This window comes from Protopterus annectens, chromosome 2.part0 (assembly GCF_019279795.1).
Source record: "Protopterus annectens isolate FY-2018-M chromosome 2.part0, PAN1.0, whole genome shotgun sequence".
Taxonomy (NCBI): Eukaryota; Metazoa; Chordata; order Ceratodontiformes; family Protopteridae; genus Protopterus; species Protopterus annectens.
Genome location: NC_056728.1, coordinates 1,334,096,857 through 1,334,116,805, shown reverse-complemented (window position 1 = coordinate 1,334,116,805; position 19,949 = coordinate 1,334,096,857). Strand labels below are relative to the sequence as shown.

Sequence of the window (19,949 nt, the reverse complement as noted above, 5' to 3'; positions counted from 1 at the left end):
CTCTTTCTACCACCTCTTTCTTAGTCATATGCTATTATGCATATTTCTTGTTTCAGGATATAGGTCACCCCTTTTCTTCCTGCTGTTAGAGGTGGATTCTGTTTCACAGTTATAATGTTATTGATATAAGCTGGGTTAGCTTACAAACGAGATCTGAGGTAACTCTCGCCTAGCATTGTGGGATATAAGGGGAGCCTCGAGCCGGTGGAACCAACTCTCGAGCTTTTAGAGTGGCCGAGTCGGAGCCGAGGTCGGCTCCGAACCCATCCAGCAAGAAGAAGGCGAGAAGAAGACAACTAACATGGAACGTTATGGTAAGAACATAACTTCTATTTCTTGTGTCATATCCTGTTTTTCCATGCAGAAAAACATATTTTTGAGAAAACACATTGTCACAGTGTCATAAACATATCCTGTTGTTTTAGGAAACATATTGTGTCCATTTTTTATATGCAGAATAACATGTCAGTGTTCGATTTTGCATTTTTGCTCTTGCATACATCCTGTTTCTGAGTCTGTAAGGGAAAAATGTCCATTCTTTAAAAGCAGATTTTGTATTTTTGCTCTTGCATACATCCTGTTTGAGTCTGTAAGGGAAAAATGTCCATTCAGCAGATTCCTTTTCCAAGCCATGGTCATTTAGTATGACTGCTGATCACATATTACTAAACTCTGTTTCTGCATTTAAGCAAGCCTTTTCTTTAATTAATTTCAGACTAATATTCATAAAATCTAACAGTTTGGAGGGGTGTATCAGGGTTTGTGATGCCCCTGAGTCACACAAAAATTTGACCTCCCTCCCTTCTACCAAGAGTGTAACTTCTGGTTTCGTGTCTGCTAAATAGAGCTCTAAGCTCAATAAAGCTAGGTCTAATATTTCATTTTCTTCATTGTCACTAACTTCCTGCACTTCCTCTACTCCCTCTATCACATTCTCATTTGTCCTTTCTTCACTAGCCCCTTCTAGAGATTCTTGACTGCCATATAGTCAGTCCTCACCCTCCTTGTCTTCCGTTGTTGCCTTCTTGTTTTTCTTGCAATCCCTTGCCAAATGTCCCTTTTTACCGCATTTAAAACATTCTCCCCTTTTTTCCGCCCTTTAAAGTCCTCTGATCGCTGATCAGATTGTTTGTTTCCCTGTGCTTTTTCTTGCCCTTTTTCCCAGATTGTACTACATAAACTTCTGCTCCATCTTCTACAGAAAATACTTGAGCTTTCTTTTTCTTTTTGCTATTAAAATGCCTTTCGGCATGCCTAGCATATTCAAATAATGATTGTAACCTGCTTGTACGATGGTCTACCATGTGTTTTGTAATAAAACTGCTTATAGGCGTGCTACTGCCTTTTAAAAAATGCATTCTTTAACTGCTGTTCATATGGGGAATCTTGTGTTTGATCTTCAGGAACCTGCATTCCACAGTGGTTATTAAAACATTCCAACAATCTGGCATAATACCGATCAATTGCTTCACCTTCTTGTTGGATGCATTGATTAACGCAAGTCCAGTCTGCCCTAGTTTTCCATTTTTCAGAGATGCAGTCTGTAAGACCTTTTACTCTGGTGTCTAATTCTGTGCTGCTATGTGGGAGGGGGTCTTTGTGCAGCGTCACAGGGATTCCAGTTCCCACTAATCATGTACTAATCTGGCCCTACAATTTGTCTAACTACTTTTTCTGTTTCTTCTCCGTTTAGGTTATAACTCAACCTCATTCCTTGTAAATCGTCTGAGAATTTTCTGAAATTAACCTTTGGTTGGGGAATTCCCTCAGTGGCTTTCCGGATATCTTCCCGAGTCCAAGGTCTATACACTAAGATAGTTAGGTCCTGATTGTCTTGACCTGCCTGAGGATTGGGTACTTCTATAAGCGGGCATATTTCTTCTTCTTCACCTATAGATCGTGAATTCTTAATTATTTGCCATAACTCAATACCTTCTTCTGAATTACCTGCCTTTGTTCGGGACCTGGTCCCGATGGGATCTCTAATTTTAGTCCGTTTTAATTTCACAATATCTCTAACTTCAGTGATCACAGGATATAGTGGGGGTGGACTAACCTGTTCACTTGCTTCATATTCTGGTAAGGGAGGCGGAGGTGCTGATGCTATTACTAAGTTATTATCCTCCTTATCTAAAAACATTGATTTTGAATCTTTGTTTTTTTTGTTCCCTACGGTTTACTTCCTCCAGCCACCTGTGTGCCTGAGGAATTCCTAATCGACGTTGCTTTTTTACCCGACCCTTGGAATAATTTTTGAGCTGTTTGATAAGCGAGGATTTTTCTAATTTTCCGTCAAATTCATATTTATTAATCCATTCTGAATAATATCTAATATTGTCGGCATGCTGCGACTGCATATATTTGCGTCTTCCATTAACGGCGGGTTTTGGGGTCTTTTTGTGCAATTATTACCCATTTTGTTTTACCCTTTGATCGTTACGTAACTTCTCTTAATTTTAACGTGGTACCACAGATTTTGTTATAGTCTCTTCAGAATGACTGCCTACTTATTCTGTTTCTCCTGATCTATGACAAGACAATAATCTTTTTTGTCCCTGACTTGCAAAAATACAATCTGACAAAAACAATACACATGTAGTCCCTGATCTAAAACAGAAAACAGAAAAAAGTAGATTCACCTTACCTGAGCCTACGCGATTGATCACCGATTCACGGAGACCCGTCCTTCAGTCACAGATCAGAAAGTGGCTGGCCTCTTTTGAATGACAATTCAGTCGGAGGACTTTCCATATAAGAAGAACCAATTTGATTTCTTCCCCCGTACGGTTTCAACCACCTGGCCGTCTGATCTGAGGTGAAGAGAGGGCTCCAGCTCAAAGGACCAATCTGTAAAAGGAAAAAAACTTTAAAGACCAATGCATGTTAGGTTCAAGCAAGGCACCCTTTATTACTTGCAGCAAGGAGACAAAGCATGTAGGTACAGGATTTGTCTGGCCCTTTGGTGATCATTATGTTATTCTTATACAGTTCTCTTCATGTCACAAAGAAAATGTTACTATTCTATTGCTGACGTAGTTGGACACAGCTTTCTGTATGTTTCACAGAAAATGTTACCAGACTTATTGCTGACATGGTCAGATTATTTGCCATCTTGCAAAAACATTTTTTTATTTTTATTTATTTTATTTTTATTTTACATTTGTTGACCGGACTAGACTAGCTGGATGCATGTCCATTTTCAGTAGAGGCCCGGGTAGAAAAGCTCCATGTTGAGTACAACAAGCCATTAACAAATGATATACAAACTAACATTATAGAATAAAAAACACCAAAATTAAGTACAATCATGAAAAAGTATACAGAAGAATACAGCAAAATAGAGTCAAGGAAGATGTAACAATTAGTTGTATACAAAAACAGAGCATAAATTTTTTTTTTTTTTTTTTTTTTTTTTTTTAGGTTCAAGCAAGGCACCCTTTATTACTTTGAGAAAAACAACCTGGCTTTGGGCTTATTTTCGCCTACCTTAACTTTTCAATTCTTCAATTGTACAGTTCTAATACATGTTACATTTTGTCTAGATTCGAGGTACATTTCTAGCTTTGGTACAAGTAATGCTGACTATGGTTTATACTTTCAAGCATCTATTGTTTTCTTTATCAAAGCTTCTAGCAGCTGCCTATTTTCTAATGGCATAAGCAGAAATGAAATATCTTTTTAAGTTTCATGACATTAGATGAAATGAAACGTCTCTTGTTATTTTCATGACATTAGCAGAAATGAAATGTCTCTTGTTAAGTTTCTAATAGCTGTGCAGATTCATGCAGTGTGAACAGAATAAATGTATTAACCCTTTTAAACCTTGAATGCACTAAGCATGCATATTACTATTATATATTTTTCTAACACTGGCCATGGTAGACTTTCAAGCATCAATTGTTCTCTTATCAAGGTTTTCTGCAGCTGCACATATTTCACACAGAATAAGCAGAATAAACATATTAATTTCTTTTTAACCCTAAATGCATCTAAGCTTGCACATTGCAGTTATACATTGTCTTAACATATGCCATCTGTACCTGGAGCTTTATTATTTTTACCCTCTTTTATTGTATTTGTAATTTCTTTGTATGATATGGGTGCTTGAAGATCTAGTTTTAATTTTTCTGGTATTTTTTTTATATTAGAACATTTTTCATCTAGATTTAGTTGCTCAATATGTACATTTTCTTTTTGAAAATGTTCCATATAGAGATTTCTATGGGCATCTAGAATGTCACCTATATCCGAGACATTTTCTCCTTTCTTTTCATGGAAAATACTTTTAATGTTATTAGCTTTTGATTCATGTAGATATTTGGGAGAAGTGGCCAAGGCATTAATTTTTATTTTTTCTAAAGCTAAACTCGTTTTATGTGTTAGAATTTTGTTGTATTTATTGTTTAATACTTCTACTTTCTTCTTCATCTCCAAATGATTTTGATTTTTTTTTCAGCTTTTACTGACAGAAGTTTGGATTGTAGATCTAATAATTCAGAATCCCATTATCTGATTTTTTTTTTTAGGGTTTTACCATATATGTAAGTTTTTAATGAGTCCCATATCATTATTTTATTTATGTCTCTAGAATAATTAATATCTAAGAAGAACTGTAATTCAGATAATAACCAGGGTTTGAACTCTTTAATTTTAGTTATATATGCTGGAATTCTGGAGTTAAAGATTAATAGTTTGTACCCATTTTGAAGTTTTAGTATCAGTGACTTGTGGTCTGAAAAGGGGCACGGAGTAATTTAGAAATTAATGATTTTAGAGTGCAAGTCATGGGCAGCAAATATTTAATCTATTCTAGTTTGGGTACCAAATCTGTGATCTTGATGGGAAAACAACAAAGATTTATCTTCTTTAAATTTGAAAGTATCTACAAGATGAAATGATCTTACCCACTTGTTTAAAACTTTTGATACAGCAGATGTATGCAGCGGTCTTTTATTTGTAGTTTCAGAAATATCAAATATACAGTTAAAATCTCTTCTTAATATTAAGTTGCCTTTATAATTATTGGAAAGTAATTTGAAGTGTTTAACGGTTCCTGATCCAATGCCTGGGAACCAGTATAGATTGGCTAGGGTCTATATTCTGTTATGCCATAAGGCCTTCTTTATCTTCATATTTATAAATGATTTCTGGGTTAATCACATTTTGTTTTCCATAAAAGTGTTACCCCTTTTGTCTTTGTCTTGTAACTGGATTGTGCCAATATCATATATTCCTTATTCTATTTGTTTTGAAATTAGTTTCTTGATGGAAGACAATTTGTGCTTTGTTCAGTTTTAAATATTTCAGTAGATTTGATCTCTTGCTAGGATTGTTTAAAATAAAGTTAAATCCATCTTAGGTTATTTAGACTTTGTATTTTTTTTATTGTGACTATATTAAACATTTTCATCTGATAACTATAAAGTATATGTCTGAGCTTTTAAAGGAAATTATCAGTTTTATACTTTGAGTGTTTACCAATAAAGTAAAGTTTTGGTCAAGCATACTAAAAATGTTTTTGTGAAATAAATTTAAATAAATGTTAACAAAACTAAGATCCGCACTAGCCATGGAACGAAAACCATTCCTAATCTGATGGATAAACCTAAGTCCATCAGATTATCACTCATACCTTGACAATCTAGAACATCTGAGTTCCATAAATTGAATTATACTATCGAGAATATTTGTAATGGGAATAAGCAATATTTATATTATTTTGAACAGATATAGTACTATTGTAGATTAGACAGAATTCTAATACAATATAAATGTCTGCTTATTGTATAAGCAACTAATATTTACATGAAAGATAGATGACAAGCAATTCAATCATAGTTAAGTATGATGTATCCTATATAAAACCTCAGTAAAATATTATAGCACACAGTTGTTTAACATATTCACCCTTATTGATTCTTTCAAAACTTATTACTTTATATAAATAGATGGCAATAAAATGTATATCTAATGTTTATAATACAGTGTATTTTACTGGATATATCAGAAGTTATATTTCATTGTTTGCCAGCGTTTAAGTAATCCATTTGTTTGTTGCTAACTTACTTAAAGAATCAAGTTTGTTTTATGTAAACATTGATGAAATTAGTGCATTTTAATTATCAGTGTATCCTCTCCCCCCATTTCCTACACATACAGATTTTCATATCTGTCATTTTTTATTCTAAAATGAGTGAAATTGTAGGTTAAAAACAACAAATTCACTTATTGTGATTGATTTACAAGTTCACTTTCCATATTCATAAATTGCCATTTTATGGTATATACTGAAAGTTTTTAGATTTAAATGGCAACATTCTATTTTGTATAATTAGCAAAGGTTAAACTGAGTGATTATTGTCAGTTTAATACTATTTGTTCAGAATGTGATTGTTATATTCTGTGACATTCCTAGTTCAAGCTTCTATTGTTTCCCTTGAACAACAGTTTGATGTCATGTATAAAACATTAGTTACCTTGGTAACAGCTCAAGTATTATGTATGGTCAAGATGTGTTACAAAACCACAATTCAAGTTAAAGCAATTATATGACTTGTTATGCACACTTACTTATGAGAAAAATCATCATGCTTCCCCTTGATGTTCAATATAGTGTATGTCATTTATGACAAGTTAAAACAGTAGTGTTATACTCAAGCCCATGTTATTAAACTGAGTGTCTATTGTCAATTTAATACTATTTGTTCTGAATATGATTGTTACATTGTGACATTCCTAATTCAGGCTTCTATTGTTTCCCTTGAACAACTTTGTCAGTGTGATGTCCTGTATAAAACATTAGTTACCTTGGGAATCTCTTAAGTATTAAGTATGGTCAATTCAAGTTAAAGCAATTACATGACTTGTTATGCATATTTGCTTGTATAAGAAAATCATCATGCTTCCCCTTGATGTTCAATGTAGTGTATGTCATTTATGACAAGTTAGGACAGTAGTGTTATACACAAGCCCGTGTTATTAAATCCTGTCTTTAGTATCTAAATTGAGCAGACAGATTCATCTTATATGATGATTATATATTGTATGTCTAGATTTACTAAAATCATACATTACATAACTATTGTATGGTTGTTTTTTTTTTTTTTTTTTTGGCTGTTTCTTAGTTATTTGAGAGACCACAAGCTGTAATGTTTATTTGGTACTTGCATATTCGCAACCACATTTCGCAGGTGGCATACTTTATAATGTTTTCTGCCAAACTGTGTGTTAGTGAAAGAAGGGTGGTGTAAACTGTTAAAACAGTATTGGGTCACATTCTTTGGCACATACGAGGAGGAATAATTGCAGGTAGTGCCCTTGTCTGAAGTAGACACTGCTGCTTTGCAGTCATCTTTAATTTTAGGAGTCCTCAAATTCACAATGTTCTGAACAACAGAAGTGGTGCTTTTCAAACTCTGTTAAATGTATTTCCTATTTATTTATTTTCCTATGTAAGGAAATCATTCACCATCTACAGCCACACCTGTTGTTCCGGGCCATTTCTGAATACACAACTTCAGAGATATGTGTGTGAAGCAGGATAACATTACCACCCCTGCCCCACAAGTACTGCTATGGAGAGAGGCTGTGCCGCGTTAGTTACTAGTATTTATTTGCATTATTGCAAGTGTTGTGGGGTCAGTGTTCGGCATACTTCATTTCCTCTATGAACTTTGGTTCCCAATCTGACTACTAATCATTTAACAAAATGTTCCCCATAAAAATCTCAGTCATTCTTCACCACACTGAGAAGTAGCAGGCATCGTGATCGCATTATTCATGACCTGACATCAGTAAAGGACGCTACCCCCAAACAGAAATTTGCCCTTTAGTCCTCTTCCTAACCCATTAACAATAGCAGAGAATAGTACTTGACACTTTACACAACTATTTTAAAGTTAAGAGAACCTAGTTTGAGTCAAACATGACAAATTATTGCAGTTGCAGATCTGGTTGCGATAATACCTAGGTACCATTTGTTCTTATTAGCTCCTTCCAAGCATGTTTATACAGTCCATTAACTTTAAATGATGAGACCCTTCTAGTTTCTTATTTGTTATAAGTATATTTCCATCCTTACATACACACATATCAGTACTTCAAGCACGGGCAACAATACCCATCCAGTTTTGTCAGAATACCATTCACTAGTTCTTAAAATATCCAAACCAATATTTGTCCTGTTCATTTTACCAGCCTGTTCCATGCAGTGGCCACTCTGCCAGTGAACTACTCAATACATCTTCCATGCCCACAGATATTTCCACGAAGGAAATCTGATGACTCTCTAGTACTTCCCGGCAGCCCCAAACACCTCTAGAATCAGCTATCCCCATATGCCCAACACATCCAAGCAAGCTCACCTCCCCGACCATTGCAAAGGGTACTACACAAGACCAAGTGCTCTTAGTATTTCACTATAACCCAGACTTCCACTCTTATGTGAGTCCTTTATGTGTTTTGATCAAAATAAATTTTAAATATACAATTGCACTTATTATATATTTTTTTCCAAGAATCAACTTAATGAGCTAAACGAAGTGTTGGGAGGCCATCAATATGTGTACATGTGGTTTAAAACGGCCCTTTTTGGTTTAAAAAATATATATATAATAAAACATTATTGCCAAGAATCATCTTGGAGGCTCCTCGGCCGTTAAACATTGTCACTCTGTCTCTGTTACCATAGCAATCTGGGAGTGTCTGCAACTTCAACCCTAAATTCCTTCCCTTTCAGCGAGACAGCAGCCAGGAAAAGAACGGAGAGTAAACAGATAAAAAAAAAAAAAAAAACAAGCCGCCACAACAAGAGACAACACACTCCTCCAGCCCTCCCACCTCTCATTCAACAGACATACAAACAAATCATTCTCTTCCAAAATATCCCAAATCGCAGTTCTATTCACCCCCTTCCGTTGGAGCCAGGCCAAAACACCAAATGTCTCTTCCTAATTCACAAGCATCAGTAAACCTCGATCACAAGCTGCAACCCACAGCTTCCCGGAGAAGAAAACGGCAATATATAGCAGCTGCCAGACACAGCTGCATCCACATACACCATGTCAGGCTTAATCAAACTGCACTCAAAGCTGTGATACCTGCCATAACTGATAAATTATGTTTAGACAGAATAATGATGACATTTGTACTAAGAGCTTGCTACTATTATTTAACCAGGATATACATGACATTTCTAAATCATACTTTACCTGAAGAAGGCATTAGTCTCCATGACAGCATTTTTTTTTCTTCAAAACTCTCTACTGTTACTGCTATTATATATGACTTTAATTTGTTACATTTGAGTCTGAACTCTGATGAATAAACAATGAAAAATTAACAAGATAAGTATTCATTGAGTTCAAGTAGGGGAATAGAAACATCTATGTTTGTATTATATGTTGCTTTGTTTGGCTTGTATATACAATATAAATAGTAACCCATCTTGACCTACCTTTCTGAAGAATTATTGGACTCTCTGAACATTCTAAATAAATCATTACTGTTTCTCAGTTGTTTAGGAACCCCTCCTTTTTTAAATAAAAACAGGTGACAAGTGATGTACCATATCAGTTGATACTTTAAGAGATATGTAGTTGTAAGAGTTATGTTTTTGGGACAGCTATCCTGGAATCAGTTTTTTGTTTCTTCTTTCTAACATTAGTCCAAGGATTTGTTTCTTTTATTCTTTTAAGAGTAGGGGCCATCCATTTCATTTCTTCTGGGATAGACACTATGTTGTTGTTTTTGATGTATATAGTAGCTTCTTCTTCTAAGTTATTAAAGGTTCTCCTCTCATTGGCAAAAAATATTTTTATCTTGGCTGGAAAGGCCAGCTGTGCTTTAATGTTTTGTTTCAACAGATTTATTATTGGTCAGACTTTTTTTCTTTGTTCTAGTATTCTGGAAGAATAATCATTGTCAAAACTTATCAGGCTTTGATTGTATTTTAAGGGTGATTTTCTCAAGCAGATTTTAATATTAGTTCCTTGTCCAGAAATGAAAGAAATTGTATAACTATAGATCTTGGTGGAGTATTTGTTGAGTTAGAAGCAGGTTTCCTCAGTGCTCTATGCACCCTTTCAATTCCAAATGAAAGTCCCTCTTTCAAGTCTAAAAATTCAGGAATCCAGGTTGTTAAGAATGAAATAATGTCTTGACCTTCAGTGATTTCAGGCAAACCAAAGATCCTTATGTTGTTTCTCCTTTCCCTTTTTTCTAAGTCGTCTATTTTGTTAAGCACCCATGTATTCTGTTTAAGCAGAAACTCTCTTTGGAATTCTTCCTCTTTGTATCTCCCTTCAATGTAATTTAGAGAAGTCTCTATATTTGTTATTTTTGTATGGTGTTGCTGTAATAGTTCCTTAAGAGTATGGGTCTGTTTTTGAGAATTTAATTTGAGGTTTTCTAAGTCATTTTTAAAGCTGTCTATCTTCAAAGATAGTTCCTGTAAGGCAGATGTCATCAATTGCAGTTATTTTTTCAAAGCCGCATCTGGGTGAGAATTCCTTGAGTTGTTCATATTGAGTGGCTCAATATATCTCCAGGTTACTTGACAGGAAAGTTTTTGTATATCTCCACCAAAATTGATATTTATGTAGTTTAGTAGTTTATCTATAGATTTCTGACGTTTTAAACTTGAAAATAATAACATTTTCCTACGATTCTCATCTAGAGCGTCTTCTGTGTGGAGGCATACTTGAATGGGGTGTGCCTTCGTTGAAGGTTGTGCATCAGGGCTGGTAACCCGGCACGTAAAAATCCACTACCAATCATTAGCAGACCGGAGTTCCGCTGTGGCGAGCCCTAACCGGGAAAAGCCAAAATACACAAACAATACTAGTTTATGGAGCTTTCAAAATTCACTGCTCTCAATTGGCCATCTAGGCTCCGCCCCCAAAACATGTATTTTTGATGTTAATCTTAACAGGTGTGTATAAATTATAGAGGTTACAGCTTGTTTTTTAAATTATCTATTTAATTATTTTACACACACCTGTTAAGATTAACATCAAAAATACATGGTTTGACACTGTAATTGGAGGTCAGCAACTGCATTTAAAGTGTTTGCCCAATAACAGAATAGTCCTGACAAAAAATGAATTTCTCCGTAATATGCAGAGTATAAAACCTATTCTCCAAAAAGTCCCAATCAAAATCTTTAATTACACTTAGTTGGCATCTTGCAGATGCGATCAGAATCTTGACACAGCTGTTGGGTAGTTAAGCGTGTATATTTAAATCAGCTACTGCTTTAGAAAGGTTTTGCTGACAGCGAAAATAACTGTTAGGAAGTACAAATATCTTGCAACCTTACAAGGGTTTTTGGTAATTAATTCAAGGCCCTAGACGAATGTCAACAAGTTGTGTGTTGTAAACACTTCACAGGAAACATGTAGATAGCAAGTGTGTGTGAAGCTAAATTACTTAGATGAAGCCAGCGAGATGAATGGGGAGGGGAGTGAGAGAGGCTTGGCACAGAGGTGTGGTGTGTCATACCCAATGAGATCATGACTTGACAACTGCGTGAACGACACTTTAAAGGGAGATAATTCATTTTATGCAATTAATGTGGTGTATATACCAGCATGTTATGAATACTTTAAAAAAACATGTTATTCGATTTTGATGTATTTATTTAGTTTTTTACTTTCTCTCTTTGTAACTTATCAGGGCAACACTTTCAATGCAATCGTTCAGTTGTAATCTAATAGCTTAAGATGTCTGTTAACCAGATGTGTGTAAAATTTTAAAATATCTTCTGTTTTTTAAAATGTATTATTAAAACAAATTATTTTACAGATATGTGGTTAGCAGACATGTTAAGGAACTGGATTACAGCTGAACAATTGTGTTGGAAGTTTTGCCCCGATAATGGAAAAGTACCCTTAGTCCTCTATCATTATTCAGAATGTCTGTCCATGGATCCTCCTCTTTCAGTGCATTCTCATGCCAAAAATGTTTTTGAAAGGGTTTTTGCATAAAAGGCCTCCAAGAAAAACAGTGGCCTGTCCTTGGAATCTTAATTTTGTTAGAGAAGCTAATACTTGCACCATTTTAACCAGCTAATCTGGCTGATTTGAGGTTATTAACATTGAACAGTTTCACTGATTGCTCTGACCACTGCAAAAAGTGTATCAGTGTTGCAACACTTCCCATTTTTCAATGGTGACAGTGTTTCTTATGCCTAAAGTGGTATCAAAACTTTACTTTAAGCCAAACTATCCATCTCTATTTTATTTTCTGAATCTTAAAATGAGGGAGAGAGGATACCTTGGATGTCCACAGACAACTCTGGTACTATCTTGACAGAATTAAATCTTTCAGATATTAAGATAATTATTAATTTTTGTGAAGGTAATATGGGACATCTGTCAATGGACCATTTCTAAATGGTGGTTTAAGGCTTTTCCTTTCATTATACTCACCATAACAAAACTATTCAAGCCAGTGTCAAGGCCCACTCTTCCATGGCCTTGGCTTCATCTATGGCTTTTTGGAAATGGTTGGATTCTAAAAACTGCTATTTGGTACTCTCTCCATAATTTTACAAAGGACTATAAGCTCAATTCCTTCTCTAGGTGCAGATCATGCTTTGGTTGGACTATTCTCCAGGGTTCCCGGAATCATCATCTTCATTCTCCCAAATGTAGTTGGTTATATGGATCGATTATCTTAGCTAAAGCTACTGTAGCAATGATATCATGATGAGCATAGTACATTTGTGGAAGTAAAACTTGCCATAACAGTAGATGTTTGGTCACTGCTGCAGTAGCTGCTCCCTCAGTCTATCTCACTTGCTTTTGGTGTGCTTTTATGCCAGGGTATGGACATATTTTTGTTCCTGTTGTTCCTAACCTCGTCCTTTCAGTGACCAGCCTCCCTCTTTTCTACTGGCAAGAGAGCTCTGAAGGGGTTTGCACCCAAATTTGTTATTTAGTTAGCTGAGCTTGAGCTGCCTGACAGTTTGGACATGTGGAAAGTGGCCTGAAACTTTGGAAGCTGGTTGGCTGTTATATCCTTGGCAGGATATAACCCATATAGCCAAGACTACTGCAGCAGTGATCACTTGAACATCCACTGTTATGGCAAGTTTTGTTTACATCTGTACTGTGCTAAAGCTAAATCTTCTCAGCTTAACTCAAGACAATTGGAGCTAGGTATACACTTTTAAGGCATACCTTTTATAGCTATGGGTACACTATTGGGTAATTTGCCCTAATAAGGATAGCAAATTTTGCTGTTTCATGCACTTGCACAACAATGCAATCAAGTCTCCAGTAGTTTAATCCCTTGCGACTTGGTGTTGCAGTTCATTTTAGGCCCTTGGTTTGTAACCCCTGCAAGTTGCATCTCTCAATTGTGGTGATTTCAGTGTGATTTTTGTATGTTAAGTCATATTGGGTTGATGGAAGCATTTAGTCTAGATCTTGCATTCCTTGCAGGGCAGAGTTGCAGGCATATGCACCTTTCAGTGTTGACATGCCTAATTCTGCAGACATTCGGTCATCTTCCAAGTAAGATTGCAGACTTGTACTTTATCTGTGAGAGTAGATAAATTGTGTAAATCTGTGTGCTCTGCAACTGCAGGGTTAGTTCTTTACTACTTTTATGCCCATTAACTGTCTAGACAGCCTGCAGTTTTCATTACTGTAACTAGGGTACGGTAAGGTTTGTTTTGGAGAATGAAGGCAACACTAGTACGTTATTTATGGTAAATTGTTTTATGTGCAGTAAGTCTGTGTAAAAGTAACTGCTGTTTTTTAAGAATCTGTTACATTACGTGTTTTGCAGCAGAAATTTGTGTGAGTGAATGGCAGCTGTCCTAGATACTACTAAAATGAAGTAGTTGCCACATGACACCACTGATGAGGGAGATACAGTTTTTATGGAATTTCCTCAGTGTCTTATGGTCAGTCAGCAGGTTGAGTAATTTACTTTGGTATTTTAGATTATAGGTAGATAGTCACTTGAATGAGAGTAAGAACAGAGTCGGGGGGGGGGGGAGCAGTCTGAAAGTAACTGTTCTTCCCAAGCATTTAGGCAGAGCAGAGCAGAGAGTTTGAGGAGTAGATTCCTATATAGAAATCTCTCTCTCAGCTCTTTTATATTTGAACTTGCTTACAAAAAAATGCACTGGATATAAACAAACATCAGCCAGAGTCCTGCTTTGTCCCTTTTACTTCCTATCTTACAGCAGTACTGAATATCGAATCTGTAAATAACCCACTCACTCTTCCTGTGCAGAGTCCATTGAAGTTATCTAGCTTTGTGGTGGTCTGCAAAGTAACATGCTACACAAGGTAGCATACAGACTTGTCTTCTTGGGGTGACCATCCCGTGTGTACAGCACAACCACTCTTCAGTTTGCTGGCTGCACCACTACTCTTTCACTGTTACTGACCTCTGCTACCAGTGAGACCCCAAATGACTGCTGTACCAACAGAGTTAAGACAAAGCCCAGCTCTGCTTATTGGGGGATTGATTACCTGCCATGGTGGAGGGAATTGGAATTTCTCCTTGCAGTTTGGGCACTGTAGCAAAGATTGGAGCACGCCTGCCTAGCTACTGGCAGGTTGCCACAACAGTGGTGGTGGGTGTGGTTGAGTGAACTTTTATGGATGGTGATGCTTGTGATATGTCTGCTGTGCCCAGTTTGGGATTTCCCCCTTGTTCACCAAAAAAATCCCTGACCAGTTTATTTAATTGATGCCCACACCTCTGCTTTCCCCTCTAATTGGTGTGTGTGTGTGGGGGCAGTCTTGGGAAATGTAGACTTTGAGATGTCTTCTCTTCCTGGAGAGACAGATGACCCAGTTGCTAGTTTACAGCAGGATTCAGTCCCCTTGGACAACAGAAAGGAAGAGAAGTGAGTATGGCAGTATTAAAGACACTAAGGTTCCTTCTGAAGATGAAGCAAGATTTGGTAAAGATCTGTCCCCTGAAAAATAAGGGAGATAAGAGTAATGAATGGGCTCATGGGGGGATATTGGTGGTGGATGAATCTGTGGGGCCCAAAAAAGCTTTTAGACAACTTTCTAGACACTGCACACAGTCCTATTTATCTCACATTGTTTTATCTTTTACAGGACACAATTCCACTGTCCAGATTGAGAAAATCACTGCCTGCTAGGTGGCCCTGTCAATACAAGACTTATTCCATGAAGAGAGTATAGAACCCATTGAAACTCTGACCTAAGAGTTGATGCATATAGTCTGAATTGGGTACCCTCCCTTTTAATTGCAACTTGTTTGTGTTCTGGAGGAAAGCCAATCTTGGTATTCTGTCAGTTCTTTTACTTTGTATTTCACAGCTAACACTACCTTCATTGCTGTCTTGTTTTCCTCTTATTGGTGCCTATCTTACAGTGCCAGCGACTTGTCAGGGATGTCATGTATGGAAATTGCAATATTCATTCAACTTTACTGTCTGTCAATGAAGGATGCAAAATAACATGTGCAGGTCCTGTCTGTTAAAATGGAAGCACTCCGTGCAGTCACTTAATTGAAGTTGGCAAGGAATTTGGTAAAATCGTATGGGTGTACTCAAGTTTATGAAGTTTAATTAAGAAACCACCTGGTAAGATGTGGTGAAAAAAATCTATTGCAGCACTTTATGTAGAATGCTACAGTGTATACTAAAACTGAGAAAGTAGCCCATATTCTTGGGAATGGGCTTCCCCTTGCACTTGTTGTCATATCTAGATGAGAGAGAATTCTGGGATGAAGACTACCTCCTAGTATCTGTAATGGATGAAGAATAAACCTCTGCAAATAGGTATTTTCAGCCATCCTTCAGGGAAGCTGTGAGGCCAGTGGATCAGAAAAAATTAGTAGTGGATAAATTTAGGCTGGTATCTACCTGTACAGGGTGGAAAGGGAGTAGCAAACTACAGAACTGCACTGGCTATAATACTTGACTGCTACGTTTCATATCTGAGTGGCACACTTGACATCTGGAGCAAAAGCTAGTGTGGAAAGCATTGTGGAGAATGACAAGGAAGTTGGTGCTGAGCTGACAGTGGCTTGTCCTGCAGATTGATGAAGATACATTGGATGAGTTTGTCCACTATGGTCCGAGTATACAACTTTTATTTCCTGCTAGTGTAAAATCACTACCTAATGAAGTAGATTTACAATAGAATTTGAACAAAGCTTGGTGTTGGGGTGGACATCTTGAGGCCACTTTCAAAGAGCAAGTCATTGCTGCCTAGGTTGGGGCCAAAAATGCACTTTCATTTCAGAGAAAATTGAGCAATCCAGGCCTAAGGGAGGAAGGCCTGTTGAGATGGACTGTAATTTGGAACATTTATGGCCAGTGTTAAGAAAAATGTAATGGTAGGCACCTAGCTAGATTGAAAACATTCCTGAATGGGATGACCAAGTGGCATGCACATTGCTCAGCAGCTGATGGATTGGTAGGATATTTCTGTGGATACCAAACACTTGAGTAGTAGTCTACTCCAGTCTTCTGATTCCACAATTTAGAAATGTTCATAATACCTCAGTGTTTTTCTTTTTTTTGCTGCTACTGCCCAAAACTCAGCCCCTTCTGCTGACTGACCAGCCCATTTGTTTTCCCATCATCACAGGGATGAACATCAGCTGGGAAAGGCCATCATTCATGCAGCCAGTAGGGCAGGTTTGGATTTTTTTCTCATTTGCTTTAACCTGCACAGCACATACTCCTCAGAAATCTGGGGAAGGTCATGCAGTGGGTGGACCATGGAATCTGTCTCTCACTTTCACAAGCAGCGCAGGTCCAAGAAGCCCTTCACAACACAAGAAGCATGTGGTTGTTTTCTACTGGTCTCCACCTGAAGAGACCTAACAGGCTCAAGTGCCACTGTGTGATTGTACAACCCTCCCTACCTTACCCCACTTCTGCCCTCTGCCTGGCTCCTCCAATGCCAGAGCCACTAGTCAAATCTCAGTCACCTGGGTCACAGTAAGTGCTTCATTCCTCTGCATCCTACAGCCAGATGAACTCCCAGTAGGGTTAGCTAATATGATTACCATGGAGGGTTAAACAGCCATCACTGTAGGGCAGAAGTATGAAAGACTGGGAACTCTACAGTCCATAAACACCAGGATGTGTGAAACCTGGTGTGTGGTGGGAAGGAGAATACCTGTATCTCGTGGGGAAGAGAATAACTGTATCTAGCATACATTAAGCATTTATACTTCTTAACTGCTCACGTTATTAAATGGGAGATATTCCAGTTGTCAATGCATAGTTACTAAGCTTGCATATCAGAAGTTTGCTGTGCTACACACACTGCTAAACTTTGTTTGCTAGATCTGATTTTATAAAGTTCTGTCTTTGAGCTAGTATTAATGATGAGCTTTTGCCTAGGGTTCACCCAGTTGGAAGAGTATGGAGCTCTTGTGTATGAATTATGGCGAATGGAACCACTCGTATAAAATATGAACACTAGTAAAGATGTATAGCTGTAGAAGTGGAACTGCCTTATGAGACTGCTTAACTTACCTTCCCTCCCTTTGCAGAGATGGTCTCATCAACGCTTTTTTTTTTTTCTCTCCTTCTTCTGTAATATCTCAGGTGCTAAGGAATGTTAACATCTAAAGTGCCAGTAAGCTTACAGTGGATGGCTCCAATCCTACAAACCTGATGTGGTTTATTGCATAGTGGTATGTTGTCTTTTGCAAGAAGAGCCATCAGATAAAATCTTAAACTACACCCTGGTCAGCAGATAAATTTGACTTCACTTGCTGCAAATCTTGTTTCCTTAAACTCCCTCTTGTTCATTTCCACTGCTTTCAAAAATTGTTTGCTCAGTCCTGGGACTTTAGTTTTTTTGGGCACTTAAAACAGTGAAACCAAATAGTTTTGTGTGGTGTTTTTTTCCCCACTCCCCAGACTGAAGTTTTCATTCTTGGACACCTGCTTTATCTAGTTTAGTGTCATGGGTAAGCCATAGTTTGAACCAGGACAGTACGTGTAAGGCAGAGAAATTGTCTCTTGATTGTATGTCTTGCCTATCACAAGAGACTGATAACCTCACATGGGTAAGTACAAAGCTCTCTAGCTACTGTATGTCTTTGGGATGTAGAAGGAAAGCATAGCACCCAGTGAAAACCACAACAGCAATGAGGGCATGCAGACTGTGCAGAAGGTATTCCCACCAGGAACTGAAGAATAAAAGTGCTATGAGTGAGCAACTATTTCTAGTTTCTGCACCTCTGTATGATCCCTCCTTTCAGGTTGTTGACTAGGTTGCACAGTGATAATTCTCTCCTGGAATGGTTAAGCTACAAGCTGTGGCTTCTTGGCCTGTTGGTATGCCCTTTAAGGATCGGGTTTTATTTTCCACATATGTTTTGAGCATAAAGTGATGTCATATCAAGAAGTTCAGTTAGCTTCCTATGCTAACTCTCAACTCTGTAAAATTAGATGTATATGCATTATGGATCTTCAAATGAAGCTTTAGTTCTAGTATATCTAAGCTGATTTTCACATTGCATTGTGATCTGTGACTGGCTAAATAGGGAATCTGCCCATTTATAAACTTTCTAATAAGGTTGCTTCAGCAGCATCCTTGGGAGTTTTCTGAGGCTACAACTTTTTCTCTACACTAATTTTACTAGGCATTACAGGTTGTCTTGATGCTCACTGTAAAACTCGGCTAAACATGCTTAAGCTTCTTGCAAAGCACCATCCTAAAGAAGCCTTTGTTTGGTCTGCCACTTTCAGGTTGAGATTCAAAGTCCTCTTGTTAAGAGACCCCTTTCCAGTACCAGGCTCCTTAAGAAGTGGAGGAAATGCCACCCGAAAAGAGCATCATAGTAGAAAATTTCATAGTGGAATCTCTGCTTTTGCATCCTCATTTGTAGCTAAAGGAGGACATCCACTGACCCATCCATTTTGAATCTCTGCACTGCAGTTAGAAAAGCTGGTGTACTGGGAGTCCAAAACTTTTCTGGCAATTTTCCTTGTTTTAATCCTTTGCTCACTTGTGTTGGGAGTGTCTCTGGTTACTGTTAAGTTGATAGAGCATAGATCTTCCATGGCATCACTACATTAATGGTCTCCTTTCCCGTGTGGTGGTTAGATAGCAGACATCACAACTTGTTGGAAGATTAGTAGTTTACTGCCTAAACAGAAAAGGCAAAGTTGATTTTTGCAATAAAGCAAAACTATATACAGCTGCAACAAGTAAAATATCAGTTCGGGTTTGAGCTGTATACATAGCAGTGCTAAAATCAGGTGCCAACAAAAACATAGGTGCTGACCATCACAAGTACAACTTTAGGTTCTGGATGAGCAGTAAGAGAGAGGTCTTATGCTGACACTTTTTACTTTGAATATCAGTAATGATCACCTGGTCACTGTTGCAGTTGCTTTTGCTGTATGGGATGTTCATTTCCACTGCTGTAGTAACCTTTAAGTTAGAAGGGTTGTCTTGCCCAAACCACAACTGATCAACTTCCAAAAAGCTTTGGCTTCCTTCCAAACTTCTGCTCTGACTGATTATAGGTTTTCCCACCTTGGGGCTGACTAATCGGAGTGGAAAATCTTGTCTCATGAAGCCTCAGATCTGCTTTATCACAAGAGCAGCAGCCATCCTGTCAACTCCTTTCTAGTAAAGAAGTCCTCTGTGGGGACCTCTTCCACACAGCAAAATATGTTAATGAGTTTAGTACATTTTATTAAAGGTATGCTAATTTTTAATGTTTTGCTCCGTCCAGGAAATCGGTATTTCTTGGCCATTGCCTGTTTCCTGTCTGGAACAAGTGGCTCTCCCTTGCCCAGTAAGAGAACACCAACAGCTTTAGAGGAAGTATAATCCTTGGTCCATGGCGGCTTGGATTACACCAGGTGGATCTGGTCTACGGAACTGGCTTTGACCACAATCATCCACCTCTAGCTGAGGCAAACAACCAACCTGCTGTGGTGGTAAAGGCTGCTTAATCTTTTTATGGCTGGA

General features: G+C 37.5%; 1 protein-coding gene across 1 annotated transcript in view; it reads left to right on the top strand.

Annotated features, from left to right (window-relative positions):
• Positions 1-19,949, top strand: part of LOC122793760 (eukaryotic translation initiation factor 1-like) — a 253,101-nt gene that overhangs the window by 35,970 nt on the left and 197,182 nt on the right. The window lies entirely within an intron of this gene.